The 25,676-nt window shown below is 48.3% G+C and overlaps 1 pseudogene; it reads left to right on the plus strand.

The window, feature by feature from the left end:
- The first annotated feature begins 479 nt into the window (after positions 1-479).
- On the plus strand, positions 480-1,372 carry LOC146201263 (uncharacterized; annotated as a pseudogene).
- Positions 1,373-25,676: the final 24,304 nt, after the last annotated feature.

The following is a 25,676-nucleotide window of genomic DNA, read 5'->3' on the forward strand; positions in this document are numbered from 1 at the left end:
ATTACCATTGGTGCTAGCGGAGCAGTCATTTAGTTTTTCGAGCCATGCGCAATTTCTTGAAACTGCCTGACATAAAATGTCATATAGCGTTGGTGTTATTGCCTAACAAGTATCATGATCACTTGTTATGCTTAGTGGATGGCGTCCTTACAAGTAAATATGCTAAATATGCATGACTCATGCTTAGGAACAGTTATCCCGCTAGCGAATAACAGCGCTCCCTCCCCGCGCCGACATTCGTACCCGTGCGCCTCGACCCCTACGTCAGCGGCGCCCTCAGCGAGGGGACCGCGCAACTTTACTCGACGGTGCCGCTCTATTGCTCGCGCGGCGCGTTTACAGGCACATAGTGTAAAGGAGGCTATGGTTGTGTTCGTTCGGGATGGCTCGACTCCACCTTCGGAAACACCACATTGGCGACGAGGATGGGATGAACCTACCCCTTACCTACCCCAACCCCGCCGCACCGTCCGGAACCACATGGGCTTGCTCCGCCACCGTTCTTCCTTCCGACGCCCGGCCCTCCGTCATTGCCATGGGAGCAATGGGAGAAGATGTTCAGCGTGTACTTGGTGGCATCCGGAGCCGCCGCATTCCAGCCAGAGCAACGCAAGGCTATTCTTTTGCATTGTTTGGGGGCGGTGGGCCAGCGTGTTTATCAGACGTTACATGCACCGCAGCCCTCGCCCATGACAAGTCTGCCGCTCCTGACGAATACTACTCTGCACTCGCCGCTCTACGGCAGCAGTTTTCAAAGTCGCGCAACGTTATCGTCGAGCGCCATCGTTTTCACCGCCGCAGCCAAAACACAGGCGAGTCCGTGCATGACTTTGTTGTCGCTCTACGCGAGCTAGCCGCACATTGTTCGTTTGCTTCACAAGATGAGGCTCTGCGGGATCAATTAGTTACTGGCGTAGCTTCCAACCGCGTACGTGAGCGGTTACTGCTCGAGGGTTCCACACTGTCTATCGATAATTCAGTTCGAATTGCCCTTCAGTTTGAGCAAGCAGCGGAAGAACTGAAGGAGCTTCCTGCTTCAATCGAGGCAATTTCATTGCGGCAGCGTCGTAAACCATCACCATCAGGCTCTTTTGCACCCTGACAGCAGGGATCTGACAGCTTTCATCACTCATGACGGTCTTTTCCGCTTTAAAAGAGTTTGCTTCGGGTTGGCTTCTGCCCCAGCGGCATTTCAGAAGATGATGGCGACAATCCTCGACCGTTGCCCGGGAGTGTTGTTCTACATCGATGATGTGATCATTTTTGCCAAGACCGCAGAAGAGCACCTTTCAAACAACACCGTACTGCAAAAGATCAAGAACACAGGCCTGAAACTGAACAACAAATGCCTTTTTGGCATTCCAGAACTTGAGTTCCTAGGGCATAAGGTCACTGCACGTGGTATCTCGCCACTCCCAGAGAAGGTAGATTCCATAGTTAACACGCCAGTGCTAACTGATGTTTCCGCCCTCCGTTCATTCCTGGGTCTTGTAGAATATTACTCCAAGTATGTTCCACACTTGGTACAAGTGGTCGAGCCTATGAGAATCTTGCTTCGCAAATCTTGCTACGAAATCGGCGCACATTTTTATCAAGCCGACGCGGCGCGAGGCGCCCGCGGCGCTGCATAGACGGTTCCACACAGTTCGAGAAAAAGCTTCCTTTCCCGCGCGATAGAACGCGTAGCTTTGTACGCGTCGCCGTCACCCTCTTTCCCATTGGAAGGGGATGACGGTGACTCATCAGATTGGAATATGCCAGAGATCTCCAGAATTTTCTACGGGTCGTGGGCCGTGGCCAATGACGATGCGCGGCTCGACGGGAGGAAAAGGGAGCGCTCTAACCAGCGAATCTAAGTGTGTGTGCGCGCTAGCTTTGGCGCGTGTTAACAGACAGACGCGGCGCGCCCTATTTAATAAGACCGCGCCGCTTGTTGAGTCAGTCAGTCGGCCAGTGTTTGCGACGTGCTCGCAAGTGCGACAACTGGACTCCCAGGGATCACCCGTTGCTGGCAAGCCCACAGACCTGCGAGGGAGCGGCGCTCGTCTTGCATGGCGGCCACATCGCGACTCTAGAGGCGTCGGACTGCAACAGTGCCCGGTGAACAATTTGGTGTTTGTTTTTGTGACTCTTTCGTGTTTGATCTGTTGTATATCGTCTGCGTTATCGAATACCTCTGTAGTTGCATGCTTAGCGTTTGTTTTTCTGTGAACCTCTCGTCTGTGCATGTGTTGTGTTTGTATATTCCTCTGTATCGTCTCTTGCTGTGCATAAAGTTTGTTTTGTTTGTTACTTCTGACACCGAATCTTACTGTGTCTTGAACCGGCGACAGCTGGGCACCAAACAGCCACCCCCTTCTGTCACTACAAGGTAGTTGAATTCCGGCTGAGCTTGCCACGCAGGTCGAGGGAATCTCCTTTGCGACCGGAACAGCTACCCCACTCACTTGGGTTTCTGGGAGTGTGCGCACCGTTAAGAGCGCATCGTTAATAATACCTTCTAATTATTAACGGGTGACAATTATTATGGCGTCCGCGACAGGACGTTTGGTGCATTCAAGGTCAGAAGACGGAGAATGAGTTGGAAGAGTTTACGAAGAGGTCGGAAACGGTGTAACAGCAGAGCGATAGCGAAAAGTACCGCACGGAAGCGGTTGTGAAGGTCCATTGAGCAGTGCTATGTGATAGCATTAGGCAGTTCAGATTGAAGATGAATCTCAAGGAGATTATTGCGTTGGGCCTAGAGAAGCTTAAAGGAGCAGAACTGCGAGAATGGGTTGACCGAAAAGAAAGGGAGGTTTTAGAGCAGGCTAAGAAGGAAAGAGAAGAGGCTGAGGAAGAGCGAGAGAGGCAAAGAAAAGAAAGAGAGAGGCAAAGAGCGAGATAAAATCGCGAATGAGAAGTATCATTAGAACCAGAAAAGGAGCCAGGACACGCGTGAGAAAGAAGCGCCAGTGCTTCGAAAGAAAGAGAACTGGCGCGCTAGGTAGTTTGAGAAGATCTCACCTGTTTGAAGCAAGAGCCACAAGCCGTTTTTGGAAATATAGGCGGAGGCATGCCCTGGGTTTGTGCGCTTCATATTTGAATAACTGTGTGTTTCTGTGTTGTTGATTCCTATGTGTATCCGACGACAGTGTGTTGCTATGTTTGTGAACTTCATTGCATTGATGTGTGAATTTTGTAATGTGTTATTGCAGTTTGTGAAATTTGTGCTATGTGTGTGATGTGGACAGTTGCCCCGTATAATGTGTGAGCGCATGCATGTGAGCGCGATGTTCGTGGTTGTTGTGAATATTGTAGAACAATATTCTTTAAAGGCCCGTTTACACTAGGCCGACGCGACGCCGATGCCGATGCGACGACGACGTCGGTGGTCGGCGGGTCGGTCGGCCGACCCTGTCGTTGATGCACCGGTCAGTCCCACTAGGCCGACAACGACGCCAGCACGACCAACGACCGCCTGTCGTCGTAGTGTGACAAGTTCCCAGACCAGCGACGCCGACGAAACGCATCGGCCGACGGTCGCCCGATTAGTCCTCGGCAGATCGTCGAGCAAGCGAAAATGAAATGCCGATGAACGACGTACCGTGCATGGCTTTGCTTCCCTGTGTCATATACATACTAAAATATAGGCAAGTAAGGATGGCGGTTCATGTTATCACACTTAGACACTCGCGGGTATGCTTTTTTCGTTGAACATGAGTGGACGCCGGACCCGTCGAAGGCGAGTAGGCCTACTGAGCCCGCAGGAATCGTGTGTGTGATTTCGACGATTGTGGGGAGCAAATTATTATGTTTTAACGAGTGCAAATGGTCATAGAGGGTAAGTTGGGTTATAGTGACCTAAGACCGACGTTTGCGTTTATCACGGGACGCCGGTGCAGAAAGCGGTAAGCGCCGGTGTAACCCGGTCTGTCGAGCAATGTTGAGGGCGGCTGGTAGTAGTCGGCGGCACTCGTGGTACACAAATAACACCGTTTTAATTCATGAAACTTGTTGACGAACATACTTCCGGGTAAAAGGAACCAGAATCGAGCACTGATGGCATTGAAGAAAGCAAATACAATTAGCAGGCAGCGCCGCTTTCGTGCGATGTCAACAACCAAATCCCAAACATTTCTCATAACTCCGCAAGAGTCGCCTCATCGGCGGTTCTTTCAGAGTTATCGCATTGCGTAAATGCGTAATGTGCAGCCGTAGCGCGAGCAGAGCGAAAACCCGAGTAAAGTACAGCCCGGCAGGCGGCTGTTTTGCCATGAAAACGAGCAGCCTGTGTGTATGCAAACAGATGTGAACTGCAGCAGCCATGGCGTGCACTCGTCGTCATCGGCGCATTCCCGATAAAATTTCTCGCTCACACGGAAAATGGCAAAGCGTTTATTATTATCATGAAGTATTCATTTAGCGAATGCGGGCGCTATTTGATGAACAAGTGGTAAAAAGCGAGAAGCAGGTATCAAAATGAGTAGCCCCGGTGTCTGCAGCAGACGAGAGACGCGGCTGTGGGCGGGGCGAAGTGAAGGTAGTGACTGCTATTGGTCGGCGCGGGCAGTGAGGCATCGCATCATCCTAGTGTGTGACTAGGAAATCGGCCGACGGCCGCCCGATCGCTTTGCTCTCGACGTCGGCCGATCAACATCCCCATCGGTCGGCCATCGGTGCGCTGTCGGCGTCGGCGCTGTGTGACAAGCACGACGGCCACGCAAAAAACGCGTCTGGCTATGGTCGGCCGACGTAGATCGGCCTAGTGTAAACGGGCCTTAAGGGAGGGGCAATGTCACGAAATCGGCGCACATTTTTATCAAGCCGACGCGGCGCGAGGCGCCCGCGGCGCTGCATAGACGGTTCCACACAGTTCGAGAAAAAGCCTCCTTTCCCGCGCGAGAGAACGCGTAGCTTTGTACGCGTCGCCGTCACCCTCTTTCCCATTGGCCGGGGATGACGGTGACTCATCAGATTGGAATATGCCAGAGATCTCCAGAATTTTCTACGGGTCGTGGGCCGTGGCCAATGACGACGCGCGGCTCGACGGGAGGAAAAGGGAGCGCTCTAACCAGCGAATCTAAGTATGTGTGCGCGCTAGCTTTGGCGCGTGTTAACAGACAGACGCGGCGCGCCCTATTTAAAAAGACCGCGCCGCTTGTTGAGTCAGTCAGTCGGCCAGTGTTTGCGACATGCTCGCTAGTGTGACAACTGGACTCCCGGGGATCACCCGTTGCTGGCAAGCCCACAGATATAGTGAACTAGAATACTATTCTAGTTCACTATACCCACAGACCTGCGAGGGAGCGGCGCTCGTCTTGCATGGCGGCCACATCGTGACTCTAGAGGCGTCTGACTGCAACAGTGCCCGGTGAACAATTTGGTGTTTGTTTTTGTGACTCTCTCGTGTTTGATTTGTTGTAAATCGTCTGCGTTATCGAATACCTCTGTAGTTGCATTGTTTTTCTGTGAACCTCTCGTCTGTGCAATTTTAGTGTTTGTGTATTCCTCTGTATCGTCTCTTGCTGTGTATAAAGTTTGTTTTGTTTGTTACTTCTGACACCGAACCTTACTCTGTCTTGAACCGGCGACAGCTGGGCACCAAACGGCCCCCCCCCCCTTCTGTCACTACAAGGTAGTTGAAATTCCGGCTGAGCTTGCCACGCAGGTCGAGGGCATCTCCTTTGCGACCGGAACAGCTACCCTCCCTCACTCTAAGGGTGTCTGGGAGTGTGCGCACCATTAAGGGCGCATCGTTAATAATACGTTCTAATTATTAATGGGTGACAGAAATAGTCTGTGATAATGGACCGCAGTTCACATCGCACAAATTCATCACCTTCCTGCAAACGAGAGGCATCAGTCTTTCGCATTGGTCAGTGTACTATCCCCAAGCGAGTGGGCAAATAGAGCGGCTCAATCGCACTCTGAAAAACTCCTCGAACGACGACCACTCCGGCAAGCAGTCACAGAGTACCTTGCCTTTTATCGATGTACTCCGCACGCTACCACAGGGGTCGCCCCAGCAGTTCTGCTACATGGTAGAATGCCCCTAATCGGGCTGGACGTTCTGGGCTTGAAAGCTCCAGAATTTGCGGAAGACCCAGCCAAGGAGCTGGCGCAACTCCGTCAAAGAGTATGGCGTCAACAGCAGAGCAGCAAATACTACACGGACAAAGGGAGAGCTGCCAAGAAGACTAAGATAGCCGCAAGTGATTTTTTCCGTGTCAGAAAACCACCAGTTCGGTTTAAGGGAGAACTGCGTTTTTTCTCCACCAACAAAGGTGATCAAGATAAGGGGACCAGCTTCTTTCAGACTTGGAAATGGGCGTACATGGAATGCCTCCAAGATTTCCAGGGTTCCAGAGCCCCGGTCTCCTGGCGTACTGTCTTCTGCCTCTCCGGGAGTGCTGCCTCAGCCACGCCGCAGCCCCGGTCTCCTGGCGTGCTGCCTCCTGCCACACCGCAACACCAGACTCCTGGCGCGCTGCCTCCTGCCACACCACAACCCCGGTCTCCTGGCATACTGCAGCCTGCGGAGCTACAGCCGCCTTCCCCCAGGACGCAGGCTCGGTCTCCTGGCGTACTGCAGCAGCAGCCTACGAGCCTGTCACCAGCGCCGACACTGCGGCGTTCAAAGCGAGAGTGCCGGCCACCGGCCTGGCTCCAAGATTACCAGACCCATTAGTTGGGACTGATATGTACATATGTGTAAATATGTAAATACGTGTAAATAAGTAAAGTGTGCATGTCTTAGGGTTTTTCTACTAATACCTACTAACAACTAATCAGTAAAAATAAGGGGGGGGGGGGGTATGTTATATTCAGTTTCGTTCTCGGTTTGAATTCTTTATTCCCCAGGGGGCGTTTCTGTTGTCGTTATATATATGTGTGTATATGTGACTAAACGTGTTGTGTTCGTTCGGGACGGCTGGACTCTGTTTCCACCTTCGAAAAGACCACAAGCACATTTTTTTTAAGTTTGCGTGATGACCCTTCTCGCCTCGAATAGCTTCATATTATCCTCGGAAACGAAAAAAAAAAACTAGACTAAAAATGGTTTTGCAGCTGAGCGTTATCAAACAGCGGCAACAAGCGCGACGACCGGAGGCTCGCACTATTATTCACTCTGAATAATGGCGAAATTGTTCAAGTCCTTACCTGTAGCAATATGTACACACACTGCAGTGCCAACGTGCTTCCGTGTCTCGGCAGCATCGGCGACAAACCTCGCTTTTCTCCACGGTAGATTTCATAAACACGTTCGTCAGCTGATCACGATTTTTTGAGGATCTTCAGCGATGCCGGCGCCTGAACTTCGGTCTGATAGTCCCTGGTACACTTGGATCATGCCAGAATGAAGCGTGAACCGTGACAAACGCGACCACTTTTCACAAAACACTACAATTTTCGTCACAAACACGGAACAGCAATACATTTTCAAAGGACGAGTTACGCGGGACCCCACATATTTCCGCCATCATGGAAGGATGGATGGATGGGATATAGGAGCGTCCCCTTTGAAACGGGGTGGTAGCAGTAGCTATCATGCTCATTTTTAACCATATATCTTAATCATTGATTTAGAATGGTTAACTAAACCGTCATTCTATTTAATAAAATTTTGTTCCTACATTACTAACATTATGTCACTTCTCTGCTTTTAAGCCACCAATCTTCCAGTCGTTTCTTGCTAGTTTCCACCGCCGGTTTATTCACCCGGCCACTGGTATCTCTAAATCCCAGAGCTTCAGGAACAGTGATTGCGCCTGCACCAACTTCCGGATGGATACCATTACATTCGAGTATAATATGGTCAATTGTGTCACTGGAGTTTCCACATATAGCACATCCGTCATCTCCATTGTTAAATTTCTTTTTGTAGCTGCGTGTTCTAAGGCACCCTGATATAGCTTCAAAAATGAGGGCACTGCCTCTTGATTTATCAAAGAAATCCTCCTTCCTGATCTGAATTTTCCACTTACGGTATAATTCCACGCTCTATTTCTTTTCCATCGAATTTATCCAATTTTCACCTTCTGTGTTTTTCACCTGTTGCTTAATGCTCTTTATTTCTCCGTCCTTGTGACTAGCATACTTACTAGTTAGTTTCCTCATTCTTTTCCTCCATTGTGAGTCAACGCTTTTTAAGTACAGGTATTTAAATACTTTAGCTACCCATCTGTTACGGTCCAATTTCCTCAGGCGTTCCTCATAAGATATTTTACTCTGAGCTTCCCGTACTTCGAAAGATGTCAAGCCCATATTTCCCTTTACCGCCTCATTTGTGGTTTTGCCGTGGGCACCTAGTGCTAATCGTCAAACGGATCTCTGATTTATTTCTAATGTCGACTGTACCTCTGATTTTAGGCATAAAACTGCATTTCCGAAAGTAAGTCCGGGCACCATAATTCCTTTCCAAATACCCCTAAAACCTCATACCTATTGTATCCCAACAATGCCTTAAGCCGCGTTCAGACTACGTGCGCATCCGTCGTAAGTATCGTATTTATCGCAGTGCGCATAGTGGCTGGAACTCCCGTTTACGTAGCTTGCGACCGCGCATGTTCACACTGGACCGTTCGGTAAGATGCGTTCTTTACGACCGGCCAATCAGCGCTCTCAACATGGCGCCGGTTAGCAAGCGGCTGATAGCGGAGGTCTGGGCTCTTCAAGCTCAAAATGAGATGTGAAAGAAAAGACTGGACACACAAATAAAATACGAAAAAGAACAATGGGTATATTAAAAATTAACAACTCGATTATACATACACTTCGTTTCACACATGCACGTTCGCACACAGTTTTCAAACGTCCGCTCACCGTGCTGACGCACCGCTCACTCCTTCAAACATTCCTTCACGCGCCCGTTCTCATTGTCGACGTATCGCGCACTCCTGCTCGGTGTCCCGTGTTCGCACTCTCTCGCACCAAACCAGGCGTACGGTCCGCCTGCATCCCTGCTTGCGATTTTACCAGTGCCCCGGAGCGATCTTGAAGACGGGCCGGGGCGGTGACTCAAAGGCCGTACTACTGACTCCAAACAATGAGCCGGGGCGCGCGGCAAACACGGAAACGTCCGCGGAACCTCGTCCCCCCTCAGAAAATGCTGTTTTCTTTTTCTCTTTTACGGTGAGCTTCTTTCAAACTTCGACGAGTGCGCACCAGCTCCGTTCTGCGGCCCGACCGCAACGTCGCCCCGCATCGGCCTTTCGCTGCAGGCCAACTGTTTCCTCACTTGTCAACGGAGCCGATGGGCTGCGAAAATGCACGGGGATGAAGCGGGCATCCCCCGCCTCCATAACCTCACTTTTCTAAACTAGAGGAAACATTTGCTTGTTGACAGCTTGTTCGCGCATGAAAAAACGGATTAGTAAACCACTTACTACTTTGACTCAGCGCACTGGCAATTTGCAGCCAGGCATGGTTTTGCACTTCTCTATGTGCGATTTCAGCTACTCGTAGTAGAGAGCCGGCCTCTGCCGAACTTTTTTTATGAGAGGCTGATAATTACACAGCGAAGATTCCGAACTGCACATGATCAAGCTGCGGACAGACACAATCACCGACACAGACACAATCACCGACAAAACACCAATAACACCGGCGAGCCGAGACACTGCAGCAGAGTAGGAGCGTTGGATCAACGCCTTGGTTGGATGATGTCGCCTACTAGTGGTTTGCGCGCGAAATCTGGGAGGACCGGAAGCCCCGTGACCGGAAAGGGAAAACCGAAACGGCTGTGCGCATTGGTCGCGCGTAACAGACGTATCTGTACTAGTCGTAAAAGTCGCGGGTCCTCCGACATTTACGCCCACGCTGGCTGCGTACGTTGCGCATTTTACGCTCAATACGACAGCAGTCTGAACAGACACGTTACGTTTTTTGCGCTTACGCTTACGATCCTTACGAACGATGCGTGCGTTGCGCACGTAGTCTGAACGCGGCTTTATGCTTCATTATCCCGGCATTCCTTCGCCCTTAAGTGATTGCTCATGCTTTCCAATGTATGCCAATCCTTCGTTTATCCATACCCCCAGATATTTATATTCAGCTGCTCTAGGTATTTCATGGCCTTGTATTTTAAGACCCTGATCAGTTGAGCCGTTGAAAATCATCAGACCCGACTTAACTGCGCTGAAACTGAAGCCTAAAGCGTCCCCTTCGTCTCCGCAATACTTAACTAGAGTTTGCAGTTCTTCCAGACTCTCAGCTAGCAGCACAATATCGTCTGCATACATCAAACCGGGGAGGCGCTGCTCTACCGCCTTTCCACCTAATCTATATGACAGGTTAAAACCTAGGTTACTGTCTTGTATCCTCCGTTCCAGGTTTATCATATAAAGCATGAACAGCACCGGTGATAGAGGACAGCCTTGTCTTAATCCTTTGCATACTTTGACATCCTCCGTACTTCTTATCCCTTTCCACGTAATTTCTACTTTGTTATCCCGGTATATTTCGTGTAGGAACTCTATTATCTCATAACCGCTACCTTATTCTTTTAATATGTTCCACAGGAGTTCCCTGCTTACGGCGTCGTACGCCCCGTTTATGTCCTGGAAGGCCAAATACAAAGCTCTATTTTCCACTCTAGATATTTCGATGCACTGGGTAAGCACGAACAGGCTATCATCTAAGCGCCTACCATTTCTAAAGCCGTTCTGAAGTTCTCAGAGTATCGTGTTACTTTCTACCCATGCTTGCACCTTTAATTTCACCGCCTGCATGGCTAACCTGTACATAACAGATGTTATGGTAATCGGCCTGTAGGATTTTATGTGCATCCTGTCTCCTTTCCCCTTATAAATCAAATTCATTTTACTCTGCCGCCAGCCGTCCGGAATTTGCTTATTCGTTATGACTGTTTCCAGAGCATTTAACAACGTTTCCTTACTTTTTGGACCGAGTTCATTAATCAGCTTGATCGGAATGCCATCTATTCCTGTAGATGTGTTTTTAGGAATATTTTTTTCTGCCTTTTTCCAGTTTAGATTGGTCAGGTCTAAGCTGCTTTGTATTCTGCTACCTTGTGTTGCTTTCTGATTTGCGGAGATTGCCCTATCGTCGCTCTTAAATGACTCGGCTATAACCGATGTAATGTGGTTCACTGCGTTGTCTCCCTTTAAACAATTTCCCTCGTTATCTTGAATCCGATCCTGCTTTCTTTGATTCTTCTTCCCTAGCCAGCTTATATGGTTCCAGAATTTTCTTGCTCCGCCTCTATAGGCATCGTGTAAGTCAGCCATCCAGCGATCGGTGGACTGCCTTATTTTACTTTGGACGAGGGCCTGTACCTCAAGTTTCTTTTGTCGATATGATTCCCATTTTTGGTCCATTTCCTCCTGAGATATCTGTGCTTTCTTTGCCATTCGGTGTTCCCTTGAAGCAGCCCGTCGTGGTTCAATAGCTTCCCTGATTTCCTTATTCCACCAGCTCCGTGGCTTCCTCTTTCCATTCCAGCGGTTTGCTACTTTAACCTCCTGAATTTTCCTCCTTATGAGTAGTTCTATCTGTTCATAATCCCAGTCTTCCATGGGGCTTTTTTCTATTGCTTCCTCTATGTCTGCTGCTATCTGCGCTATTTGATCGTCGTTTAATTTTGCTTTTACGTTTTGTCTAAGTTCCGTTTCTCTTTTCATCAATGGCCCCATCTGCAGACTAATACGTTTATGATCACTTCCCTGACTACACTCCCCTTCTTCGTATATTTCCATTTTTGTGACCTTGCTATAAATTTCCTGCGACATTAGACAATAGTCAATGGTCGTCTGCCTGTTGCGGAATTCCCACGTGATTTGACCTTCACATTTTGTTTCTCTATTTACTATAACTAGATCGTGTCGCTCACAGAAATCTAGCATTAGTTTCCCGTTACAATCCGTGTATCCATCCAGATCGTCGATGTGGCCGTTCATGTCCCCCAGTAGAATAATATTTGCCCCGTTTCCAAACTGGCTTATATCGTTACTGAGACATTCAACAAGATCCTTGTTTTCTTGCCTGCATTGATGTCCTGCTCCTAAATAAACTACCCCTAGCCATGTTCTTATGCCGACAATTGTTCCTGAAACCCAGATATGTTCTTTACAAGATGATTTAATTCTTTGCCAATTTGTTCCCTGGTGTATCAACATACCTACCCCTCCACCCTTTTTTTCCGTTCTCGTTCTGTTGCACCCTTCCCAGACGAAGCCTTCTATAAAAGGCGGATCTTCTAGATCCCTGAGATGAGTCTCGCAAAGAGCGTACACACCTATTTTTTTATCCTTTAACTGCTGTTCTATCTCTAGCCATTTCGCTCTTTTTCTACCTCCTTGCATGTTTATGCAGCTGATCCTAGTGCTAAATTTCTTTTTTGTACTTTTCTTTCTCGACCTACTCTTTGCCATTTTGGGGGGCTCAGCCTCCATTATTACACTTTCTTCTGCTTCACTTCTAACTACCTATGTGCACGGAGTCCTCGCGGACCCCCTAAAAAAGCTACAGCCCTGCCTGCCAGGCGCCAGCCGATCTCTGCTCCCACGCTTCTGTTAAAATGAATGCCATCTCGCTGAAAAGCTTTACCAAAACCTGCTTTATGTACCTCCCTGTTTACCTCAACCACTTCGAAACGCTTCTCCAGGCTTAACTTTCCTATGTCCTGATTACTGTCACCACGTCCTTTTCCAGCTTTCCGTTCAATCCTAGCACCTTTGGTACTGTGCATACAACTATCTGCGTCTGCTGCGCTATCTCCCTGATCTCGTCAACTCCCTTAGCTAAACTTTCCACCACTCCTGCAGCGTCACCATTTAGGACATCGTTTCACCCCGCGGCTACTATTACCATACTGCGCTCTGCGGAATTCTTCAACAGCCTATTTTTACTATCTTTCAGCACTGCCCTCATTGGTCTCCCAAGGAAGGCTCCCACCAACACTCTCTTATCACCCTTTACATGTTCCAAGATATCTCGCTTGCACCTGTTCATGTTAAAATCTCCGGCGATAAGCACTTGGGCCTTCCCTCTCCCAACTGTTGGCCCCTGCTTTCGGTTATCGGTGTCTTTATCTCTGGGATTTTCATTCTTGCTTACTTCTTCCTTTTTTTTTCCGGCTTCTTAGCTGCTTCTAAATAACTCTGACGGTTCAGATCCGCCTGTCCTACTTTGCTTATGCCTTCCATGCCAGTGCTGGCCCCATCCACGTGGCCCGCATTGGAATGTTCGTCCTCGTTGGTTCCAAGGATAAAGTTGGCCCCTTTTTTTTTCAGGAAGCTGTCCAAGCAGTTTCTGATTTTCCGCCCTTAGCAAACGTACTCCATTTTCTAAATCCTCCACCCGAGACACTAAACTGCCCCTTTCTTGATCAAATCTATCTGGACGCGCACTCAGTACACAACACCGACACAAAACGTCGCTGCCTTCCGCTTCACCTACAGAGTCAAAACGCGTTTCTTTGAGATTAACCTGCGCCTCACACTGAGTACACTTTACCTTCTTTTGATTGCACATCTTAAACGCTCATCGACTGAACTATATCTATTACGAATTCTCAGAATATACAAATTGCCAAAAGAAGACACAAGAAACGACTAGCAAACACGCGTTAAAAACCAATTCTACGAATGCCAATAGCCTAGAAAAAAAGTATCTAAACAAGATAGTTAAAGAATGAACGCCAAGAAAACCTAGCTGCCGGCACGAAAAACCAGGCCGCTAGGAAAAAGAGCTAAAATCTTTTCTTTAGGCTGCACCTAACCTAACTAGCTGAAAACGAAATAAAGTTAATAAAAGAAAGAACTCATCTATTTGACGCTTCGGAAGCTCCCGCTGTCGCCAGTCCGTCCGTTTCCGGTAGCCACGTGCAATCGGAGGAGCGATGGAGCACGCGTCCGCACCACACGGCTGTCAACTGTCAACTCCTTGCCCATAAGGCTCTCTTGGATGGATGGATGGATGGATGGATGGAATATAGGAGCGTCCCCTTTGAAACGGGGTGGTAGCAGTAGCTATCATGCTCATTTTTCTCCATATATCTTAATTATTGATTTAGAATGGTTAACTAAACCATCATTCTATTTATTAAATTTTGCTCCTACATTACTAACATTATGTCACTTCTCTGCTTTTAAGCCACCAATCTTCCAGCCGTTTTTTGCTAGTTTCCACCGCCGGTTTATTCACCCGGCCACTGTTATCTCTAAACCCCAGAGCTTCAGGAACAGTGATTGCGCCTGCATCAACTTCCGGATGGATACCGCTTCTTCTTCTCTTGCCCAGACTTCTCAGCGCCCCCTGTCGTTCATTAGAGTTGCGAATACACAGGACGAACCGGACGCTGTTTAAATGAACGACTTGCAGAACACAAGCGCAATGCGGAACCAAAGAAGGGCACCTTGTCTGAATTCTGCTGTGGCCTGCAAGCCATTGTTAGTGGAGTCCACCGCTGAGCAAGGAGGAGCAATCGTTGCATATGAGAAATAATCGAGGCATGTTTGATTCTCAAGAATGCGGTTATGTGCGTCGGGACTTCGTCGATGAACTTGTCAGAAAAGATAATCGGATTCCTCGATGGTCATGGCGTCAGGGTGCGATGAGTCTAAACTTTCTTTTTTGGAGAGCTTTTTCTTTATTGATTTATGTACTGTACCTTGGGAATTGCCATCGCGTCTGCCGCAGACATGCTCCGGTGTGTTGATGCGACGAAGAAGTACGCCGAGCACTTCGGTGCAAGGTTCTCCTGACAAGGGCAATTCCACCTGAGCTAGCTTAATAAACGCAGTATTAGAATTGGAATGGAACTGAATATGGTCGCATCCGCAGTGGAACTCTGAATTCGTACACTGCCCTCTGCGTCCGCCACGCAAGACGAGACCACTTCGACATTTGCGGCCGTTCCACCAACAGTCCTTCGTTCTGGCGTCTTACGGCGGCTCGACCTTCGCCTCTTTAGTGGCACGGCCGACCAAGATGTAGACGAGGGGCTGTCATCAACGAAAGAGCAAGCAGCTACAACAAGTGGGATGACTCTTACAAGCTCAGTAACGTCATATTCTATCTAATGGAACGTGGCGAATCTCTGATTCGATTGGTGCATAGCGCTAAAAAGACAAGGACACAGCGAGACACACAGCTCACGCTTCCACTCTTGCGAATCTCTGGTTTCTCAATCATGAGGTTGACCAGTCATGTTGGGCCGATTTTAAGAATTGTTCGGAAATGTTCGACCGCCCGCCAGTGCGCAAGCTTCGTGCCAAGCCACGTTTACGTGATCGTGCTCAGCGCGCTGACGAGACATTCACAAGTTACATTGAGGACATCATTGACCTCTATTAAAGCGGCAACCCGGTCATTCCGGAAGTGGATAAGATCCGTCACATCCTCAAGGACATTGCTTAGCACGCCTTTCAGATGCTGCTAACGAAAACTCGTAACACCTTCAGTGAAGTCGTCAAGCTTTGCCAAAGATACGACGAGCTCCGCAAGCAGCGCGGTTCTACGCGGTGCTCGGGTGTGTGCGATGAGCCCTTTTCCGCATTGGCTCTGAGTGGTTCTACAGCTTCTGAAGACTGTCTGCTCAATGAACAGATCAAATATTTATTCGTGAAGAGGTCGCACGGCAACTCTCATTCATTCCCTACTTTCAAGAATCTGGCCGCCTCGTTCCTGAACTCGTTCCGTCTTTCGCCCCTAAAATACGCCGTGTCATGCAAGAACACGTCACTGGTGTCCCTCCGTCCAACCGAGTGCTGCCGCCTGTTAAGGCACCTCTGACGTATGCCCAAGTAACTGCTAAGCTGCCATTCTCACCCACAACTGATTCCTACGTGCACGTCCCTGCCTTCCATTCACCGTCGCAGGCTTAGCCTTCGTTTCAAGCCCCTTCGCCAAGGTTCCGCCCACACTCTACGAACCTTTGGCGTACTGCCGACAACCCTCTGATTTGATGGGCCATAATGCGCGCCTTTGTCGAGTGCACCTTCCAGCTTCTCAGCCTGACATGCAATTCTACTCGTAGGATATCGAGCCACGCTCGCAGACGACCCCGCCCGGTCCTGACTTTGTATCCTAATTTCGCGAAACTTATGCCACCCACCGATCACATTCTCCTCGTCGCCGATCGCCTTCTCCGATGCTACGACATCCTACAGCCGCCTTTGGGGGAAACAGTCGCACTCACCGGGGCAAGAACTACGCTTGTTTCGAATGCCTCAAGTCCCTCGAGTCGTCCCGCTAATGTTATCAAAGTGTTAATGAAGAAGGTGTCACAGTTCTCGCTGTCATTGGCACGGGCGCAGCAGTGTTCGTGATCAGTGAAGGGCTCTGCCGTCGACTTCGCAAGGTGACCACTCCGCTTTCCGACTATTCGGTCAGCACCATCTAATCACAGCACATTCACCCATCAGCGTCTTACACGGCTCGTATTCTCATTCCAGACGGTTTGTACCCCATCGAGTTTATGGTTCTGTCTAACTGCTTGCAGGATATCATCCTCGGATACGATTTCCTATCGACTCATCAGGCCGTTATTGACTGTTTTGTATACCAGCGCAAAACAGCAAGACACACGACGAAGAACGAGGACACGCAAGCGCTGAACTTCCAACTGACATTTAATGGGTGTAAATTGTACTTATGTTCTGATTTCCCAACAACACTAAGAAAATTTCTTTGCTTGTCACTTATTCAAGAAGAGCAACTCCGCATTTGTCAAAGCGACTGAGGGTGTGCTAACACACATATGTTACAGACCGGCTATTTCAGCAGCCTCCTTGATCTCCCGCACTATCTGGTCCTAGTGCCTGCTGATTACCGAACAGCTGGCTAGGTCCGGAACGAACTGTTCTTCTTTCCCGGAAGCTTGGTTTTTGATTTTCCACTTTCGCCGGAGCAGTGCCAGATTGTCTGTGCCTCTCTCAAAGGTCCTGTACTGATGTTCTTTCAGCCGCTCATTCGGGCATCTATCCGTCTGGCCGACGTAAACCTGGCCGCATGAAACGGAAATTGAGTGAACCACCCCTCCACACAGTCGACGAAGGGCTTTTGGTGTGCCGTGTTACACCCGATGCTGATAAAAGCAGATGCATAGCAGAAATCGTAGACGTAGTCTCACGCTACAAGCCGAAATCCCGCAAGGTGCCTTTAGCACGTGTTGTATCTGGCATGAAAGGCAGATCTCCAGCTCTTTTGACAGCAGATAAAGAGGGTGGATTCGATGTACGTCCGAAAAATCTGCTGCCGTTAAAGGCATCGGCAGCTCTTAATGACCGCTCTAACGAGACAAACCCTGCCGTGCTCGGAAGGATAAAAATGAAGGCTAAAAGTTGTATAAAGAAATAAACTTAGACGCCCTGGTCCGTTCCATCGAGAACAGCGGAAAGTCTGAACATAGTATGTTATTTACCGTGAAAACTCACAAGCCGGAGCAGCCACATCGTGTTATCATTTCTGAGTATGGCACTAGGCAAAAGAACAGTAGCTGTGTTCCTGCAGCAGAAGCACACTTGCTCCCAATCGACGACCCTTTCCAAATACCGGGTTCGATGGACGTAATCGAGCATCTTAAGGGGTTCCAAAAAGGATATTCGGCATGTTCCATAGACGTTAAAGACATGTGCTACTCGATTTCTCAGGAAGAATTGCTCACGTGCGCGGGAGAGCACATCGTAGCTTACGGAGCGGTTGGCTTTAACAACACCGCAGGTGTTCCGTGGGTGGCTTCCATGAGTTGCTTGCTGTGTACCTAAAATCAACTATTGCGCAGTGGCAAGGCAGTGGTACGCTAAAAAGAGTGGGATTTGCATCGGGTCTTGCATCGCCCCGGTTCTCAGCGACCTATTTCTAGCCCGGAAGGACAAAACTTGCTAAAACTTTTAGAAGGTTCTTCAGTGGTCAAGTCATTTAATTTTGTGGATGACTACGTAGTAATTTTCGACCACGAGACGAATATTGAAGCTGAGACCCTGATCTCGGATGGATTTTATATATTCAAGCAATAGGCTCCCAAAGCATCGCTGGGCAGCGCTGCGGCTCCTGATGGGCAACGCCATCTGTGGCAGAAAAACACACACTGGGACGCCGCCGGCTCGGCTCGCTGCCTTCGCGACGTGCGCCGCGGCAGGCTCATCGCAACATGCCGCCTGCATTCCGTCTTGATGATTGGACAACCTGCCGCGTATTTCCATGGAGGAAACGTAATTATAGGCGAGAAAATATTTATTCACGTCAGCACTGTAGAGCAGACGACAACGGCGATGAGTAAATATTGATTGTGAATGCGTTTCCCACGTTAGCGAAAACGTAGGAAGTTTATCTCGAGGTAAGTCAGCTATGCAACTATATTGCCGTATATAATATGTTTGAAAACTGCGGAAGTATTATCAGTACTCTGAGATAAAGTTGCTCGCTTGTTGATTATTGTTTTGGCCTGTAGCATGAGATATATATACGGTTTTGTTTTTATTATTACGATGTTACTAAAGCAAATCTTGCAGTAGAAGAAAAATCGTAGAAAAAAGGAATCGTAGAAAAAAGGAATCGTAGAAAAAAGCTGCCCAAGGGCAGCTTTTTTCTACGATTCCTCCATCTGTAGTTTTAGATGGGAAAATAAACTTTGACTTTGACTATAGTCCGAAGGAGATGTTTCTTCAAAGGCACGAACGCTAGCAGTCTCAAAAGCACATGCGTGCTCCGCGCGCTGCACGCGACATAACCGGCTCGCTGGCTCGGAAGGAAGGTGAAATCCAAGCTTGTACTACAATCGTGCTTTATTTCGGTTCTTACTGAATGGTTGTGCTTTATTTATATTTGGTTTGCATTTACGAAACCTGTGACGCGAATAGGGTGCTCCGTGCGAGTAGTGTCAATCGAGCCATAACTAGGATCGCTTTTGTATTGCACTTCGAACATATTTTGGTTATGAGTGATAATAATGTTGGTTCATTTATTGGCCAATTTGCGGAAATCTGTAAAAGCGACGCAGCCAAGCAAAAAAAAAAAAGGCCTCGTTCCTAGATATTTTCTTGGTCGTAGGGCACATTCACACATCATTATCGATCGCGGACGTCGCACGCTGGATATCTGTTGATTTGGTTGCTTTCAGAGCACTCGCAAAGCAGGGAAAGAGCACAGAAAATCGGCAAAGCAAGACACGCGCGGAGCGAAGAGCAGGATAATCCTCTACCCCCTTCACTTCGTATAGATGGTGTTAAACCATTGTACTCTTTTGATGCTTCTCTAAGACGTCTTTGTCAACTGTCGAACATTTCTGAGTTTATGGAGAAGGGGAAAATTGGCCCTTTTCGTTTCCACAAAAAACGTGAGACTTCTCAGAATGCTGTCATGCGGTTGGAAAACAGGTCTTGTGGAAACGCTTCCAATGAAATCTGCAAAGTTCCAAACGTGAGCCTCGTCTTTTGGCGCTTCGCCTACTATTGTGGCTACCCATGACACAATGCTACTTAGTACCTCCGTTTCGCATCAGCGGAAGCGTTTTTGTATCGCCAAATAACCGCCAGGCGCAACTCGATCGCCGCACGTGCACAGGAAGCTAGCGGAGCGTCTGCTCCGGCGACGTCCCATCGTTTCACATTTCGCCACCATGCCAGGTATGTGGCGCTGCCATCGCGCGGCGAAACTTGAGCTTGGGTTCCCAGTACTTGAAGCTACTACAAGGGACATGCGAAGTCGAAGGTTCGTTCCGGATTTTAGATCTAAGGCTCAGGTTTTCCGTAGGTCATACTTGCTGGAAATATGAACCTTGGAGCTGCAAGAAGCTGCTGCCTTTTCGATCGGCCCATTCCAAGCTGACTAAGAGAGGGATCGCCAGCCTGTGCCTAAAGAACACTATCTAAAAATCTTCCTATCATTTAATGCAAAAACGTTTCTGCGATCAGGTAGCTCGTCTTTTGACACAGGGTACCCTCCGGGCATTGTTACTTTTTCTACTGAACGCCTTTTGAAGGAGGTAAAAGAAACGAGCCAGAAGTAGGATTGAAGAACCGCCACAGAGGCGAAGAGTGGTCGTTCACACCGCCTCAAGAAGATTGGACGGTGTACTTATGTTAGCGTCGTTTTTTGAGCCCCTATGTAAGCAAGGCACGTAAACAAGGGAGATGCCGAGCGTCGGCGGTGTAACACGGCACACCAAAACCCCTTCGAGGGGACGGTTTCTCCATTCCCCTTTCATGAGACAAGGTTTACGTCGGTCAGACGGGTAGATGCCTGAATGAGCGCCTGAAGGAAGATCAGTAGAGGACCTTCGAGACAGGGACAGGCAATCTGGCACTGCACCGGTGAAAATGCAAAATCATAAGCCAAGCTTCCGGGAAAGAAGAACAGTGCGTTCCAGACCTAGCCAGTGGTTCGGCAATCAGCAGGCACTCAGACGAGATAGTGCGGGAGATCAAGGAGGCTTCTGAGATAGCCGGTCTGCAAGATATGTGTTAGCGCGCCCTCAATCGCTTTGACAAATGCGGAGTTGCTCTTCTTGAAGAAGTGACAAGCTAAGAATTTTTTTAATGTTGTTGGGAAATCAGAATATAAGTACAATTTTCACCCATTAAATGTCAGACGACGAAGAACGAGAACACGCAAGCGCTGAACTTCCATCTGTCTTGCTGCTTTGCGCTGGTATATATGCATAATGAATCACCGACTAGCCCCACTCTTACCCTACGGTTATTGACTGCGCCCGCGCGAAAATTGCCTTCTCTCCCCTCTGTGACGCTCTCTTCTTTGATGCGCCTCCGCGGATTGCCAAACTTCTTGCCGCCGATGACATCGATATTCCACCGTTTTCGGCTGTCCTCGTACCACTCTTCTGTGAGTGTGTAATTCTTTTTACTGCTATTTTCACACCTTCCGAAGCCGCTTCCCGTCACCCCTGCCTACTGTTTCCGTTTGCCGTTCTCGAAATTCAAGACGGCTAGAGTGCAATTTATGCCTCGAAACCATTTTCTTGCCCAGTAGTCTTGCTCCGCGGCGAATGCATCGGGCGTGTTGAAGAACTCGATCCCGCTCATATAAGCACTTTTCTTGACACTACCATTTCCTTCGACGTTAGTGTACTATGCTCTTGCGATGGTGCGACCGCTTAGACGCTCTCCGACGTTTTCAAACATGCCATTGACGCTGAACGTCCGCTTGCGCAACGTGATCAACTCGTCGCCCTCCTGCAGAACTTCACTTCTTTCATTCTACCTTCCTCAAACTGCCTTGGGCCGCACGTCGATCGTAGAGCACACCACTGACACCGGTAAAAACACGCCTTTGCCCCAGCGCCCCTATCGCGTGTCGGCTTCTGAGCGCCAATGAATTGTTTATCACGTTGATGAAATGATTTGGGTGTCATCCGGCCATTCCACGCTCCCTGCGGGTCTCCGGTTATTTTGGTACCTAAACAAGAAGGTTCCTTCTGGTTTTGTGTCGACTACCGCCGGCTCAGCAGGGTCACGCGCAAGGACGACCATCCTCTGCCACACATGAATGACTGCCTGCAGGGAGTCAAATTTTCCTCCTCGTTAGATTTGCGATCTGGCTACTGGCCAGTGGATGACGCTGACAGCTCCAGACCGCCTTCATCACACCGGACATATTTTATGAGTTCAACGTCATGCACACGGACTTTGCAACCTTCCGGCCACATTGAAATGTCTGATGGACACTGTTCTTCGTGGATGCAAATGACAAACTTCTCTTTGTTATCTTGATGACATTGTAGTCTTTTTTGCCGATTTTCAATCTCACCTTCTCCGACTGAAGGACGTTCTCACTTGTCTCGCCACCAGCGGCTTCAAATGACTTTGACAAGAAGCAAATTATTCATATATTAGCCATTGTGTTGTAATTTAAGCATTATTTTATTTTTGCGAATAAACATGGTTTTACTTAAATTTTTACATGATTTATTATGAAAACAATAAAAAATGGTTTGATATTCATGAAACCACTTGTGCTGGAAGTGGTAAAAAGAGGCTAATAAATGACGCAGGTGATACTCAATGCAGTGGCTTACAAATGAGTTCACCTGCTATATCGAAGGCATGCAAGAAACTTCCAAAGCGTTAAAGAAGGACACTCTCACTGAAGACACGTTTCAAGCCCTATAGCGACCCCACTGAGGCTCTCTTCGGGAACGTAAGGCTAATGTGCGGAAGGGAACGACATGCTAAATGCGAGGGCCGTAACAGCTAGCGGCACTTGACTACAATGTCAAGACGGACGTTTCATCTGAGAGCCAAATCAAGGCACTTTGCGTCGATGCCAAAAAAAAAAATCATTTCTGCTTTGCCGCAATCAGTTAACCGAGGAACTGAAGGAAGTGATGGCATCTCCTACCATCCCATTACCCACTGTCACATATTCCGGTTCACCTTACGTCGCTGGATATACCGTTGAGTTAATCAACTTCGGGTGTGACGCTTGCGCTATTCTTCTTGAAGCTAGCGAAAGAACCAGCCCCATGTACACTCTTCTGCGAGGACAGTACTCTAGTGGGCTGCATTATCCGAAACCAAAGCTTGTTTCCCTATAGTGGACAAGTGTTTTTTTTTCTTCTTTTGAAAAAGCTAGCTTGCCCCTACTACACACAAATGTTCTCGAAGTACTTAAGATCCTGATTCAATCCGCACTTGACAATTCACTATTGAGCTGTCCGGAAGGAATTGACAACAGCCATGTTATAAGGTCTGCTTCTTTGATATTTCAAAATTTTCTCAGAATCCTTCTTGGCAATTCATTAAGCCAAGAAAGTGACAGACAGGAACGAGAGGCCGACTTATGTGCACAAGCCGTGCAGGAAGATTTTCAGACAGAATATCTAGCCGTAGGCCGCATATTGATAAATATGCAGTACAATGTGTAACTTTGAAGGACCTTTTTTTTAGTGTTTGCCGTTTTTTTTCAATTATGCATAACCGCTTATGCCCATTTCCTTGAATAAAACTTGTTTATCTATGCATTAAGCAAATTACGTCTGTCATACATGTGCGTCAGTCGCGAGACTACATACATCTTTGGTCTTTCAACCAGCTATCTACGTTACAATATGTTTTTAACGAAGCTAGAACAGCCCACTCACTCCACTAGGCAACTGAAATTTTAACTATATGCGTAATTTTTCTTCCTTACTCTGAATCTGAGATGCGCCATGAATTTTTGCCGGTCCTCTTTTGCCCTTAACGAAAACGGCAGCGGTTGACAAAATCTCCACCGATCAATTTGCATGCACTCGCGTCAGATCGCCCTACACCTACTTACAGCTTTCAAAGGCACATGCATAGCCTGGTAAATTTAGTTTGGTATCAAATTTAGGGGCAAAAAGTGTTGAGGTAAGTGTACCCGAAAATTCTTTCGACCGCGTGCAGCCGCCCTGACGAAGGCGCGTGCGCACGTATTATTGACTGTATTTTATTCTTCCTACAAGTTAAATCTTAGACGCTGAATACGTTGTCTTTGTATAAACCATAAATGGTGAAATGTCAGGACCTGCGGGTTGCAACTGATCAACGCCCTCTGAACTGATGCGGGCGGAGCGAAGAACGAGCGCACGTTTCCTTTGCGCGTGAACGGCGGCAGCAGAGGCGCAACAGTGGGCCGATGGCGACCCCACCGAGGCGCGGCGGGCGGTGGAAGCATACCCCATTGGATAAGCCGTAAGAGGAAGAGAAGCGCGCTCTCCCTCGAGACCGGCCGTGATTCAGCTTACATGCCGACTGTTACCGAGATATATATTTGGGGGCTTCATTGCAAACATTGTTAATTACTAAATCACCAGGATATGAGGGTGTCAGGATGAGGGATCTCATAGTTCATTTTGATAGATTAAAAATGATATTACTTTTTGTTATCAAAGAAACATTTACAAGTGTCTAAATGCATATGTACATGAAAGTAAGTGTAATAAGACCACTATATAAAAAAGGCTCTAAGAGGGCCTTTAAAGGGAAGCTGAAATGGTTTTCAAATTGCATGAAATTCGTTGATTCGAAAGAAGGGGTTTTATTAATATGTGTGCCAATGTTGTTTCAGTTGTGTGGATAAGAAAAACTGAAACCGCGGCGCTGAAATCGCGCCGCGGTCACGCCGTCGTCGCTGCCGGAGCGGCGGGTGTCGAAACTGGGGAGCGGATGTGACGTCAATTTCGGAATGCCGGCCGGCCGATTAGGCCGGTCGAGCGTTTTACACACTTGCTTCGCTCCGTCCCGTGCTTTGAGGATCTACGGATCAGCGCAATCTGCTGCTGGTGCCGTTTGTTTTCACCAGTTTTATCGCTCTGTGCTGAAGGTTCCACGTGTTCAAAGATCCCATGAGGTCAACCAGCAGGTACGCAGCTGTTGCGTAGTGGCACTCCGCGCGCTTCGACGCCCTCCGACTAGTGAGCCTCTTTTGCTCAGTTGTAAAATAAACGACCTTCGATGTTCTAAAATTATTTTCTCATGTCATTAGAAAACAACCATTCTTGTGAGCGCGTGATACAAGTGGTGGCTATCAGCCCGGCTTTCCGTTGTGCGAACGTCGGTGGTTCAGGCGAAATGGTGCTTTATAGTCTTTTAGAAAATAACAAATTTTCGGCGCTGTGGGCCCCTGTATTGAAAAGGAAACAAATTCTTGTTTTTGGAATCAGCTGTGTTTTGCACTGATGATTTGCATGCTGATGATGATAATCGAATCTTGGGAGCGATTGCGGTCATTTGGGATTCCATTTAAATCAGCACAACTGAAGTCCGCGGCCGTTATGTCATTGTCCCCGCACCTAATTAGGTGAATACCGCTGTTTCACGGCTGGCTTCACCATTGCTACGCTTAACCGAGGATACCGAACTTAAAACGCGATTCTCGGCTCTCTATTTTTACACAGCTCGCCGCCGTTCTCGACTACGTCAAGAATTAGCAATTAGGTACAGGAAACGAAATGAATATCATTGGTAGAATGAAGCTGCATTTGCATTAGTCATTTATAACGCAGTCTGGAATGCCGCACTGCTCGCGCGGCAACAGCGCGCTCAAGCATTATCCGAACGCAGCACTGCCTCCAAGTGCCGCGCCGGCCGCGTCTTCCGCAAACTGTCCGTGGATCCCTTGCGCTAGCGTCAAGAAAGCGTGCTCAAACTTATTGATGTCTTAAACAATAAGCCCAGGGATAATAGAATGTAAAAAAATAACCATTATTGAGGCTCGCTGACTGGTACCGATATGCATGGTAGGATAACTGCGATACAAGCAAGTTTCTGTTCACAGCTGTGTAGCAGTAGTCGCCGGTGCCGTCGCGGCTTATCCGATCTCCTTGTATGTACGTATACATTAGTTCATCTTCTAAGGAGGCGCCGTGATAAATGATATCTTCATTTTATGTGACACAAAGTGATTTACAGTTCTGCAAGTAGCCTGTTTACTACAGCTCTGTTCAATTTCCAAGCGTCGTCTGCTGTGGCGCCGGTGCGAAACAATATAGGCCTAGCGACGACAAGGGAGCGCGTTCGTCCAGAGTGCCCGTCCGCCGCGGTCGCTGCCGGCACCGTTCCGGTAAGCTTGCGTCATTAAGCGCTGCAAACATGTCTGAACTCATGATGCGGCCGGACCATTTTCGGCATTGCGTTGAACAGCACACCGCGTGAACTAGCTGCAAAGATAGGACGGACAGCAGTACTCGTGCGTTTGTTGTTGCGGCGTTGGACGATACTCGAAGGCTGTGTAAAAGCGCTGTCGACTAT

Source organism: Amblyomma maculatum, chromosome 2, assembly GCF_055883805.1.
Source record: "Amblyomma maculatum isolate TAMU_Amacu chromosome 2, ASM5588380v1, whole genome shotgun sequence".
NCBI classification, from domain to species: Eukaryota; Metazoa; Arthropoda; class Arachnida; order Ixodida; family Ixodidae; genus Amblyomma; species Amblyomma maculatum.